General features: G+C 31.9%; 1 protein-coding gene across 1 annotated transcript in view; it reads left to right on the forward strand.

Annotated features, from left to right (window-relative positions):
- The first annotated feature begins 301 nt into the window (after nt 1–301).
- LOC145662656 (ankyrin repeat and SOCS box protein 16-like) overlaps nt 302–14,848 on the forward strand; it is a 47,494-nt gene continuing 32,947 nt past the window's right edge. Inside the window, exon 1 of the mRNA XM_081728450.1 lies at nt 302–561. The gene's annotated coding sequence lies outside the window, so the exon portion shown is untranslated. The remainder of the gene's footprint in view (nt 562–14,848) is intronic.

Here is a 14,848-nt window from a genome sequence, read left to right on the forward strand (position 1 = left end):
AGAAATATCAAAGTGTTCTACGTATCTCAATCATAACGAAAAGCAAATAGCATTTCTTCTTAATTTAAAAAGATATATAAATAACATTGTCTTCATGGAAAGGTAGATTTTTAATTGTGTACACTGGAGTTGAGCATGCCTTATTGTTTTGTTGTTGTACTTCATGATTTTTCTCCTCTAATTTTGAAAGGATCTTACATATACGGTCTTAAAAAGAAAAGAGTTCTTAAGTTTAAATTTACATTCTGAGTAGGCGTCGTTGCCAAGTCAGAAAATTGCTTCATGTTCGCGCGTTTCTGTTTATTCGCAAGTGCAGAGTTGCCAAATCAATAGCACGAGTCCTAGTGACGGAAACTACGTCGACACCATGCACGCACGCTGGCGTTTATTTTGATCATATAAATAGACAGTGTAACTTTCTGCGCGTCTTAGAAACTACAAGCAAAAGCTCGTGAGTGAAAGCAGATAGTGGCATAAAGGATTGTGACTCGGAAATCAGCTGATCTCTTTATTTTCTCTTCGTTGGCTGTGTGATTTTTCTCTGGGAGTTGTTAACATTCGGTGAGTGCTTTGTCAATAATAATACTAATGAAAGTTTAAATCAGAACTTACTAGTGACTTAACTTACTGTCCTTCGTTGGCTACGATATACAGTTTTCTTGTGTTATGAAATGTAGGAAATTAAATTAATCCAAGTTAATTAAATTACGTTATAAATAGAATTTAGCTACAACACGCCATTACTCGTATTTACCTCGCCATTTGTAAAGTGTTTGGTTCCTTGAAACTCCTTTATACTACCCTGTTCATGCGTCCGTCCAATCTTCCGGGAGAGAAATAATTTCAAGATCTATTTGATGAATCTGCTCCAATTTTGGTCAGAGTGTATAGAGGGTCAAAATTTAGGAATCGAGTTCATTCATGGAACTGATATTCGAAGCGGAAGAAATCAACCATTTCCGGTTTTAACGTTGAGCACTACACTACAAAAAACGGTAGTAGATAGCGATTAAGCGTCCCAAAAATACATGTCATCTCTATACTTCAACTCTCTACTACAACTTCTGCTTTCAATATTGATCTACGTAGAGCAGAAAACGAAAATTGATAGTGAGAAGCGATTTGGGGGGGGGGAATCGATTTAGCGTTCTAAGAAAGGGTCTCTCTCTCTTAACCCTCTAGTCAAACCGGAAGTGGCAGAAATTAACTACTTCCGATTTTAATCTAGAATAAAAACGGTAAGAGATAGTGAGAAGGTGTTTTCTACAATCAATTAAGTCTCTCAAAAATATATTCCATCTTAACTTTTATCTCTTTATTAACACCGGAAGTAATAGAATACTACTACCATTTCCGGTTTTAATATTAATTGAGAAAATGTTACGCTACACAAACCAAACTCCTTCATATGGTGTACACATGATACTGTTACTTGTTCATTTACAATTAGGTCTTGCTTTCTTGGCGTTTACAAGTAGTTACTTCATTCATCTCTAATAAAACATGGTATGGGATATTATTGTTTAATTCTAAAGCTGCATCCAACTTTATTTTGTTTGAATATAATATAGAACTACCCTTATTATACAATATCTGCTTCGAAACCAGCCAAAGATATACGAAACTGTAGACCAATTATTTTAAATAGCTGTTGTTTTATATTATGTGTTTTGTGTGCGCGTGCATCAAAGTGTGTGTGTATTCTCGATTGGGCTTGTGTCATTCTTTTGCCCTCCCCTAGAATCGGTCTTTAGTCCCCCTGGAATTGTTCTTTTGCCCCCCCCCTCCTTGGGAAAAATCGTGCTGGAGTTCCTGCCAGAGAATTCGTTACACTTTCCTACATTCGGCTATTCACGCAATAGTGATGTGAATATATCGGAATTCTGATTTTCAAAGATAAACCGTGTGAAAGCACATGTTTCATAAACAGTGCTTATAGAAATTTCATCTTATATTACTTTAAAATACGAGATAAGGAGGAGGACGTCTAACAGACTGGTAACAAAGACAAAATTACAGATTTTGAGCATTACATTAAAATGTGGAAACAATAACTGAGGTCAATAGAATCAATTAATTAATTAAGAATCGTACTATTATGAGTGAAACCTTAAGTGTAATGTTCTTTGGAGTGGCGGCTCTAACGAAAATTACATGGTTAACGATTATAATTTTGTTGTTCCAATCTAAAACAAGAATACTGATCTAATTCCCTGCTTCTTGTATCTCTTTTCTCAGCCTGTAGCGATAGTTTTTTTTATCGATGTGCTTTCCTTCAATAGCCGCCATTGGTCCCTTTCTGATGTTCTGTAGGCTAAAAGGGACAGTTGAAAACAGAACATCGAAGAAACCCAAAAACGCAATATCATCCGCCAACACCACATAACTTCTATCAAACAAGGAATACCTTGTACCAACTACCGTTCCCCGCCGTGTCAAAGCTTTCATGAAGATAATGTGTAAAGCTGTATGTAGTCCGCACTTACAAATACAAGTAAAAATCAGGTTTCTGCTTACAGTGTAAAGGCATCATTGTCGAAAAGCTTGTTAACTATCTATTTATACTGCACATGTTAATTACGTAAATTAGATTTTTATTGTTTGCTATACTCTTTTAAGTAAATTTTTGAACACGTACTGACTTGAAAACAATATGCATTGATTGAAACAACCAAAGATTACATATATGAATCAAAAACATAATAGCTTTGAAGTGTATGGTAATGTAGACGATATATTTGTTCTCTAAGTTCATTAGCATGCAGTGATTACAACATTACAACGATTGCATAGATTCATGAGCACAAATACACATTACAGTTTTCCATAGTGATAGCTTAATGCTACATATGAAATACATTTTTATCTTGCATTGACTATCTATCCCAATAATGTTCCATTCCATTATTATTACATTAAAACAAAGATAATAGCTTTGAAGCTATTAAAAATATAATGGTTTTGAAACCGGTAGTAATATGGAACATATATTTATTCTCTAAGTTCGTTGTAATCAGTGATTACAGCATTTGCATAAATTCATGAGCTCAAATACAAATTATATTTATCCATAGTGATAGCTTAATGCTACATGTGAAATATATAAATATTTTATTGCCTATCTATTCCGATGATATCTCACGTCTTTAGGGATTTTACAGATTTTTATTTCATGCATTTACATAACACACGACATTAATTTCAAATTAATTTTCAAATTTGTGGGTAATTTTGATTTTATACATACATCAGTAGTAAGAAAGGAAGAATTACCGAACTATTCGTACTAACAATTACCAAATCATCCTCACTGTAAATTGTCTTACTTCCAAACTTATAATAGGGAAATTCATGTGCCACATAATGAGTACTGACGTAGCAAAATCAAAATTACTGAAAAAAAAAGAGCTACTAATAACATGAAACTGATTTTTGTAATCAGTATTTATTTTTTGTATATCACTCTAATAAGAAATATAAGAATATTGAGTAGCTTATTACAGTTACAAGGAATTATGCGTAGTTTCTTGCTCATTACTAAGAGAATATTATCTAAATTTTATAGTATTCAGATAATCCTTAAAATGATATTTTCGTATCTAATCTAATAAGAAAATAGAGAAAATTAGTATTATCTCTTTTCATCAAAAATTCGTCAAGTACAGATATTTGTTAGTAGTGTAAGTACTTATAGTTAATAGTTATAAATTAATATTCATACAACACTTCAACTTTAAACAATATTAATAGTTTTCTGTTTTGAAGCTATATGAAACATACATCTGCTGCTTAATGTGGAACAAACACGATCTAGCTCAGCAAAGGAAAAACATTCTAGATTTTTATTCATTATTTTTCTACTATACTGATTGTCAGTAAATCAATTAGCTGCGTAATCTAATATAAATAAAATCATCTATTTTGTAGAGATGTATATACTATATACATAATGGTAACCAGAAATTTTCATATGAGTGTGTACAAGAATATTGAAGACCACCCACCCTGTAATTATAATATTCACACGTGCTCATTTTATTGATTTTAAATGTACTAAAAATCAGTTAACATTTTATTTCAATGAAACGGAAGAATTATTACAGATTACAAAATTCAAATGAGTGAAAATACAAGTTAATGACAATATAATAAAATAATATATTGGGAAATTGGTAATATTTCATTGGTCTTCACCAAATTTTATTGGAGCATACGTGCCTATGCTATATATTGTATGTGCTAACACTCTTTAATGTGGACTTGCAACATATGAATTTGCTTCTAAAATAATTTTAGCCTGTACAACTGTACAAATAGAAAGTAATTAAGTTAATAAATTGTATTTTAAGACTAGAACAATTGTTTGATGCTGCATCCTAATTTTAAGCACTTAAGCCACCTGTTTCAGCGTTCAAAATGCCAAAAGTACTTCGTTGCCAAGATCTCAATTTCACTCTAATTTACGAATGCTGTTCTTGACTGAATGCCGTACTAAAACTCATTGCTTTATATTGTGTTCAATCCATTGTGTTGTTACAAATATAACACGTTTATGTACGGAACAATGTATTATTTAATCACAAATTGCAATTTATTTACAAAAACTAACTTAATCTATAATATGTCATCGTCGTGCAGAATCTGCGTCTGCAATCTCTGGCAGGAAACAACCACATTCACGTGATTTGGACTCAGTGCCTATTATATTACGTTTTATCTTTACGATGTGGTTTTGCAGGTCTCGAAAGAATACAGTTGGGCACAAGGTTGCCAAATTGTTCTTATCGGTGATCAAAATCCATACTATAACGAATATTTATAGATATGCAAACCTTATTATCGCTTCCTCTGAAATGCGCAGACTTTGTGGTGATTTTTGACATCAAGTCACGGATTATGTGTTAATTATTAATCTATTACAATTTTGATTATTTATCTGTACAAATTTTAATAGTAAAGCTTAAAGGCATTGTGCCAGTGTGTTTAATTGTTTAAAGTTAATTAAAACATTAGAAAAACATTAGAAATTTCTGGGAAGTGATTTTGAAATATTTTAAGCAAGTTTTACAGTCAAAACCTTGAATCATTGATTAGTAGATGTCAAGTAGCAAGAATATCATTGAGAATGTCTAAATTAGAATTATGTTTTACCTCAAATGTTTGGATAAAATACAGGAACTCACTAGGCAATTAATTAACTATGCTAATTCAATCAACTGTAGGTCATTTGCCTGGTTGTAAATTTTATCTCAAAAGAAGCTTAATTATTTTCATGGAATTAGCGTTTCCGAGTACGACGAAGTGAATTACCTAAGTCTCTATGTTGGCAAGTTTTATTTAGAGGAGCCATAACAGCTTTCATGAAATGGAGTTAAACTATTACTTTCGAGGTATGAGAAACTGATAACCTAGCTTACGATTTAAAAAATATTTATGGATAACTTTGAAAAGGTCTAGGGCTGGTGAGTCTATGCACTAATACAAGTTTGTATATATATGTTGTTCTAGGGGGACATAGCATCAAACTTTTCTGTATTAGTCTCATAAGTGAAGCATTTTAGTTCAAAAATGACGAAACTCTCACTTAAAAGTTTCGTAAATGCTGGCAATAACCCATTGATTGAAGTAAATTCCATGGATTTCACCATTCTCCAACAAATTCCAAAACTCGCGAGTGAAACACCTATTTCTTGGCTCACGTATGGTTAATACGATTTCACCACTTTCATATATGGACTGTAAGGTAGTTACCACTAGGCATTAATTTGAATGTCCATTGTACACAACATTATATAAAACTGCGTCGCAAACTATGTTGAAACCTTCTCATCTCTGAAATATCTGATGAAACACTTTCAGCCGAGTGCGTTGAACCTTAGCACGTGGCTATCCGTAATTCTACTCTAGAAGAAACAACGAACATAATGGAAGACCTCGGGTTTCTTTATGACATTTTTGGCGGTTCTCTATAATTTCCGTTCAATAATTACTGATTATCCATATTAATTGAAATTAAATTGAAAAGTTTCATAATGCCAGACTAGATAAAAAATAGTTGACTTGTATTTAGTATGAGTATGATTCAACGTAAATAAGATAAAAAGCAGTGATGAAGATGTTCTGCCAACTGTTGGCATGTAGACAGTACTTCCTAGAAATTAATCTAATACTAAAGTTGCCTGGAACTGCAAGGAATGTATTTATGTTCTGTGTAGCATTAATTGCTTATTGTAATTAGCCATTAGTTATGACGTTTCTTGACTTACCGTACATAGGTTTCGGCTTATTGTTTTTTTTTATATTGCAATGGAATGCAATTCGGTTGAAAACAAAAATTACAATGACCTAAGCGGAACAAGTAACAAACAACTGCTGGAAAAACCGTTGAATATAAAAACGTAAACACAAATTTCGAATATACTTCGTCTTTTCGCTTTGCAATGTTTTGACGACCGGACGTAAACTTGGCCACTCGCCATCAGAGGTTAAAATTAAAAAGAAGAGGACGAAGCAGGAGTTTTTTTTTTTTTTTTTGGCGTTGCGTTCAATCACGTGCTGGGCTCAACATATATACAAACACTCACATATGTTCGAATATATCTGCAATGGTAAGAGCACATAATGCCAGGCGGAAATAGGTCCAACGCAATCGAGCAGCTGACTCGCAGAAAACCCGAACAAAAGGCAGAGAGCCAATACAAGATTTCTCATGTGGTTTTGACAGTGGAATACCGTTGTAATATGAAAACTAGTCATCAAACGTTTATATATAACCTTATATAAATCGAACCTGAATAATAATTTCCTTATGTATTTTGTGTCTTGACCTCTTTGTAGTCAACAGCTTCAAATACAATGAATGTCGTAAACAAATGCAAATTTTGTACTGAAACACTACCGTACGAGTTCATTGAAACATTTTTAAATCACATGTTTCTGCACAAATACGTTTAATGGTTGCGCTTTTATTTATTATTTCCTTAACGGTGATGAATACTTACGTGATTTTAGATTTTTAACCGATTGATTTATACAGGAATTTATTTCTTATTTCTTTTTCTTTTACTTGAAATTAAGTGGAATTTTAATTATTTTACTGATTTCATCGAGTCTAATTAAATGTCGCTAGATATTAGAAAATCAATTTGCAGATTTGATATTACTTGAATTTACTTAAGTCAAATTATTAAATATAAAAATTATATCATCATAGGTATTCTGCCATTGTTGGCGAGTCACTTGCTGCAGCTGAGAAGGTTCCATGCTCCATGGTCTTCAGCTAACCTCTTCGTCTTCACATATGATTTCTCTGTTTTGATATCGTCTATTAATTGTAGTCTCCTTCGCCCTTTTCCTCTTTCCTGCCACCATGCCCTCTAGCACGTCCCAGTTCCTTCTACCCAAAGTCCCAACCAATCTCTCTTCTTCTTTTCAATTACATCTAAAATTGTTCTTTCCTCCCCACCATTTCTAACATCCTCTCATTCGTTTTCCACTAATTCTTTCCATTCTCCTCCACACCCACATTTCGAAAGCCTAAAGTCGTATTTCATCATATTTGTATAATGTCCATGCTTCTGACCCATACACGAAACATTTTATGAGAACTTTTCTGAACTCTTTATTCAAGGTCCCGAAAAATAGTCTTTTCTTCTTTCTCCTAAAGGCTTCTTTTGCCATTCCTATCTTTGCTTTTATTTCACGTTCACACTTCATTTCATTACTAGTAATACTATCCAAGACCGAAATTTAATTTTCACAAAGGAAGGGAGTTTCGGTGGCTCAGAGCTAGAACTTTACTTGTAGTGTATGGGGTTCCTGGCTCGATCTCATCTCTCGCCAAATGATCTTTATGAGGACAAACCCCGTGCGTATGGGTTTTCTCGGGGTTTTCCTGTTTCCTCATACTTCTCTCATTCAATCACTTCATCCATCTCATCATCACCTTCTCCCTTAGTCTCGGTGCATAATTGTGGGACGTTAAACTCTAAAAAAAAACCAAGAAAGGAACATATAAATAGATTTAGAAAAGAAATTTGTAAAATCAAACCTATAAAATTCAAGTTCATTTCAAAGAAAACAAAAATTATTCCCCGTATAAATTAATGGACTAAGAAACAAAGTTGGTTGAAGTGTTCAGTCTCTGTTAAGTTCTTGTACGAATTGATATTTTCTCTATAAGTTTGTTGTACCAAATGCATTTTCTAGATTTGCTTTTTCCTCGTGATTTTTTTCTTCTGGGAAAAAATTGCAAATATTTATCGTATTGTTTTCAGTTCGAATACTATTGACGGATAACCTTCCTGAATTTCACAGAACCAATACAAATTTCTTACCAAAAAAGTGACTGCATACAAATTTAATTTTGGAATTTTCAAACGGAAAGTAATCCATTGAAATTCTAAACTAAGTTTCTTGTCATATTAAAACGTTCACACACTCAATACAGTAGTAAACTCGATAACCAATTGATTTGTCATGTAGGTTAATAAAAAAGAATTTGGTATTTGGAGCACCAATCACACAAAATATCTATTCATTTAAATTAATTTTATTGTCATGCATTTTGAACTACTGTTGATCACTCGAATAGATAAAAACATTGTATTACAAATTTAAAGTTTTGAATAAAATAAGACTGAAGCGTCTTCTTCCATCTCAAACGTAAATTATGGTAGTATAACAAAATTGATTTTTAGCCATTGCTATATCTCTAATTTTTTATACTCTTGATGGTAATATGTAAGAAATGGATACATAATTTCATACATGGAAAGTAAACGATTTCTGAAGACTTGTAACAAATCTTTCGTTCACGTGTTCTTTCTACAATTATATATTCCTCTTTAGGGACATTAAATTTAAAACAACCTTTAGAACAATTTCATTGTACTTTTGCTCGTTCGTCTTTCCTTATTATTTGTATATGGGATCTATTTCACTATTGACTAGGACTAGATAAATTAATATCAAAGTAATAGCAACATATTGGCTAAAAACTACAAATATTTAGTTCCTCTTGCTTGCCGCACTGACATTTTAACATGCAATTACTCTTTGTTTCAAAGCCTGAAATTGCATGACTCTAGACATGCGTTTTCGCTTGGGTATAGGCTATACATAGATAGAACAGGACGTGGCCCTTGATCGAAGTGCTGTTTTCCCATGTCTCCTGTGCTATTAATATGAGCTGAGCTTTTCGATCTTGAGACATACTGGCCGCTGTTTCCTATGAGATTGGAAGAGTGACAGTGTACTAGATAAGTGTATGTGTATGTGTGTGTTGCTCTTAGCTCTACATTAGAGCTAAGTGGTTCGAAAAATTGCTACGCAATATCGTACACGCAAGTGCGGAAATATAGTAAGATATTTCATTAACGCACCTCAAGTCCACAGATTTCATCAAATACACAAGGTTAGTACTACATATAATATGAAATTAATTTTATATAGAAAATGCATAGGCTATGATTATATTAAATATGAATTACTACATAATTAAACCTAATTAATAACAAACTGCGGAGAACGCAAATGGTTAAGATGGGGTCGCAATAGATTTTGCAATTTTTAAAATACGGAAAAATAATAGTTGTGATTTTAAGAAACACAAAATTTAGCACTTACAAAACAGTATGAAAAACAGAAATTGATTATGTTGACCATCTTGAGGACATAAAAATCTCTATTTTTGTGATTCTGAAAGATAATTTGGCAATAAACAGTGTTTCAAAGACACGCTCGCAAATCAGTAATGACCTAAAATACCTTAACTTTGTCCTTTTACTAAGAATTCAAAAACGTTTGAGTATTTTCAATCCATAAAGCTTCCAGAAACGATAGTTGAATTTACTTCGTTCTCGAACGAAATGCATGAAGTTTATGAAAGCTGTTGCTGGTTATAATTGGTAAACGCTCTCTACTAACAGACAGTTTTCAGTCAAGATAGTACTCGTAACCTAAGTATTACACTTAATTTTATATGTCGCCATTGAAGGCATATGGTTTCTTGAAGTGGTTGTGAGGTGATCGATTTCGTAGTATTTATTTTCCAACATTCTACACATATGTGTAAAAAGTTAAATTGTTATCGGCATGCCAAAGTATTTTTAACTATATTACAATTTTTTGTTTCTAAACAGTTTTAAAGTAAACAAATTAGTAACGTTGCAAAGATTATTAGTGAATAAATTACTAATAAATAATATAAAGTACAACGAACTATTGATTATCCATACTCTAGATTCTCTTCTCCGTTTTGAGGTTTATTTGTGCACAATCTTGGCTTATTCAAAAAATATATATAGCCTACATACTAAAACCTTAGTATGGTTAAAACACTTAAAATTAATTGAATGTGAAATTTTGTGGTGGGAAGGAGAAAGTTCAGTTACAATTTATAGAGCTAAAGAATATTATTATTCAGCCTTTGAATATACAAAAGAATCTTTGTCGTTTTATTATGTATGGTAATTATAAAGTGAACGTGTACTTTTTGTAAACGTAACTCCAATTAAACATTGTTTTTAGGCTTATCCATATCGTTGTTCCGGTCATTATCCCGAACAATCATGAGCATTCTGTAATGCATAACAAGAATTTTTAGGAATGATCGAAGAAAATGGATCAAAATACTGCGATCTTGACGAATAATTTTAGGAATGATCACAAATGCATCAAAAGATTGCGATCTTGGCCAATAATTAGTTTCTTGATCAGGGTCTACAAAATTTTTGAACGGCCCCTAAATCGAGTTTTCTTACTTTTTTAACCACATCATATTTAGTTAAGTGATAGTTTGGGTTGACTACACTATATGTAGTCCTCCAGATATAAGGCGTACAAGAAAATTTGTACTGAAATATATTGGATCTTTTGATGATTTTTTGGACCAGGAGCCACAAAATTTTTGAACGGCCTCTGAATCGTGTTTTCGTATTTCTTTTACGGAATAACAACATCATACTGAGTTCAGTGATGGTTCGAGTTTGGCTACACTATATATAGTTTTCCATATATAAGGCTTACAAGAAAATTTTTGACTGAAATATATTGAATCTTTTGATCCAACACAAAATACGTCTTTGTTTATAAACAGCTTACGTGTATTTTCTCCCAAGTTTCCATCTGAAATAAAATTTTTAATTTAATGTTCCATTGTTATGCCCTTGAGGTTAAAGAGGACGAATTATTAATGAAAATGTGTAATCTTTTTAAAACATTGGTGGAATAAGAAAGTGGGAAGAATGACAAACCCATCTAGAAAAACCTGCGTGGCCAGAGATCGAACTAGGATCCCATGTATTAGAGGTGAGCACTCTACCATTGAGACATCGTAACCATAGTTTGCATATTGTATTGGACTTTGCTTTTAACCGTTACTAGGAGACACAAAATTGAAAGTTTCAATGGAAAACAACGCTTTTGATAGCTTAATAACTGTTATACGAATATATTATTACCATGGCAGATAGTTTCGTGTTCCGTAATAATAATAATAATAATAATGATAATAATAATAATAATAATAATAATAATAATAATAATAATAATAATAATAATAATAATAATAATTCGTTAACAGTTAGATTCATGAAAATTGTGAAGTATTCTTAAGTAAGTTCTAAATTTTGGAGCATTTGATACATTCGGTACTTTTAGGTGACTAAAGTTGGATAGTCTTGGTAATTGGTTTGTTATTTTCAAAACTGAAAAGAAGCAAATCTATTTCTACCTCATCTTAATAAATCGAGACGAAGACACATTGGCAGTAGTTTGCCAGTATAAAAAGTTTAAATTTTCAATTTAGAGCTTAACACACTACACAGAACTTTTTTTTCAATTGTCTTGAATATTGTTCTTATTTTACCCTACTCGATTTAGCTGGAAATTCGTGATTTCTTTTTTCCTTAGCCTTCTGTCGGTATACTAATACAACCTATTATTTACTATTATTACACAAATGCTTTTAACGAGCAAAAGAACTACATTTACTAAGAAGTATATTGCCAATATTAGTCATTAAAAATAGAGAAGACATCTTTTAAAAAAAGTATATTTTGAGGAATATGATCAAAGGATGAAGGACTAAAAACAAGAGGATCTTTTTAAATTCAAGATGAAGAGATTCTCGCCATAATCCTACTTCTACTTGTCACGTTATAGTAGTAATAGAAATATACTTTACTGCTGCAATTTTTGTGTTTAATCAGACTCAATGTACTACAAGTTTTACTTTGTTAGTAAAAAAGAACAAAAGTACCTATAAACAGAGATTACTAGCATATTAGCAGTTTATTACTGATCCAGCTGTAAGTCTTTTCAATTTTCTATATTGAATGAAATTACTGTATCTACTAATTCCTATTGGTTATTCCATTAATAAACCTTCCAAAACTGTATTGTTCTAAATAACACAATTTCCATATATTGTTTTAGAAAATACATTTTATATTAGAAAAAGTAATTTAAAGATAAGAAGAATTATAGAAAATGTTATTAATAGTAGTTAAGATAGATTCTATTTGTACAAGGTCTATCAAAAAAGATTTAACAACTTTGAAAACTCATATTGATTTATTTATTTAGCTTACAGACGTAGTTTTTCTGTTATTTTGTAGCAAAATACATCAAGGTTTTTATCTTATACCTAAAGAGGTTCAATCAATAATCTTTCCAATGAAATCTTCATCCAATCGATGTAGCATTTCCACACAAAATTCCTTAGGAGCAATTCTATCAGTGTCTTTTAAGTCTTGCACCATTTGTAACTTGTGTGGTTTGAGATGCAACCGTTTTCTCAATACACAAAACTGTCATGTATAGGACGCTGAGCTGTCGAGAAGCACACCGGGTTTATTTTGTAGGACTGTTCATAAAGCTTTGTCTCACTTGCTCTACAATGTCCTCAGGTATACGGGGACAACCTGAAGATTTGTTGTGTCTTATCGAACATCCAGTTTCAATAAAACACATATCATTGATAAATAGTAGGTCTATTGGAAGGATCTTTACCATACTTTGTACGGAAATTACGTTGCCCAGTTGTCGCAGACTTGGATTCTTCAAACCAAAACACATAGCTAACACGCTCGGGATCAGTAAAGTCAGCCAACTTTGCTGCAACTGCCGCTAGCGCTTGCGGTGGCTTCTTTCTGAATTAGTGTACTACGTGAGTCAAAACTTGGTATCTTTTGCTACAAAAAGACACCAAAACCATGTCTGTAAGATAAATGAATAAATAAATCAATATGAGTTTTGGAAGTTATAAACTCCTTTAGGGTACACCCTGTATAATACTGCACCAGAATCCTAATAAGTTAAGCAGCTGGCCATACCAATTAGAAAGTAAAACAACTTTGAAAGAAAAAATATTGTACGAGTATTACTAATTTCATTGTTTCCGTATTAAAGGTTTCTGGCAAAAAATCATAAATGCAATATAATTAAATGTATTTGTTTTACTCATTCCATGTGATTTTGCAGTTTCTGATCAGCTAATAGCTTTTATCGCATGACAGACTAAATACTAAACAAAAAAGCTGGTAACATCGTCTGATAACAGAGGGAATAAATATATCACACAGCCTCGCATTGAATAATCAACAAAACATGAGGGTTAGTAATTATTAATATTTCTAATTAGTAAATTAACATTTATGTATGTTTCAAATGAATTTCCTTAGTGTTAGTGTTACTAATACATCTGCATGTTTTTATTTTGATTTAGCACAATTATTTCTTTTTATATTTATTGTTTCTTTTTGTAATGTTTTGTCTTCTCGCACTAAGTATTTCGTTTCAGTAACTGTTTCGTCATAACTATCATGATTTCTTTTAAATATTGCATCAAATGAATGCTATTTTATACTGCAAATTTATCCTAGATGTAACTTATGTATTCCACTATATGAAGGCTTTTTGAATAATAACCTGAAACCAAACACTCTGTCCATATTTCTCTTATTAACTTCATAGTAGACTTATTGCTTGAAATTAATGAAAGATAACTTACCAGTCAATGTCAGTTTCTCAGAAGCAATTTAGCTCATATTGATCTGGTTAAAAGCTTCATTAGTTCAGATGTCTTCCTAATTATGTTTAGAATTTGGACTCTTTTCCATCATAGAAGAACAGGTTCATTTGTTCCAGTTACAGGTGCAAAACAATTATGTTCTAGCATTTGAAGAATCAGTGTAAAATATTGAAATATTCAACTTTCGATTACAATGCCACATTATCTAGTTAATAGCTTTTAAAATTTTGTTCCTAACCAATACATAACTTACTTTATATTTTTTTTCATGCGGATTTTACATATACATTAATCTTTGCATGTAGGCTTAGAAATACTAACCAATCAATATGTTATCTCAAAATTAAAGTACAAATCAAAATTACGTCAACATATTGCTTGCTGCCAATACCAATACATTTCTTTCAAATTGTCATCTGAGCATTCACCATTTCCCAAGTTGGTAATAAGGGTATTGCCAAAATCCTTCTACTACTGGAAAATAGTGATTTCCTAGCCTTCTAGTTTATTTCAGTTTATAAATTCTTTGCTTAATATAGGATTTCATTAACTTTGACTCGTCAATCTCAAGTAAACAACTCTACATAAGTACAATTTTAATATTTTTCTTGTAAAACATAGGGTTGATTTTAAACAATAGAAACAATGTTACTGCATAGAGTGTTTGACCAAGGGTAAGCAAAAGTCCGAAAATTTTAATTTCTGCAATTAACAGCAAGTCCTCCATGTGTTAATAACTCTTGTTGACAACCTTATCGAATTTAGTCTCATTCGGTCAGAGGTTTGATGATACAGTCAATAATCGTTTTTGTA

Source organism: Thermobia domestica, chromosome 10 (genome assembly GCF_964235325.1).
Source record: "Thermobia domestica chromosome 10, izTheDome1.hap1.1, whole genome shotgun sequence".
Lineage (NCBI taxonomy): Eukaryota > Metazoa > Arthropoda > Insecta > Zygentoma > Lepismatidae > Thermobia > Thermobia domestica.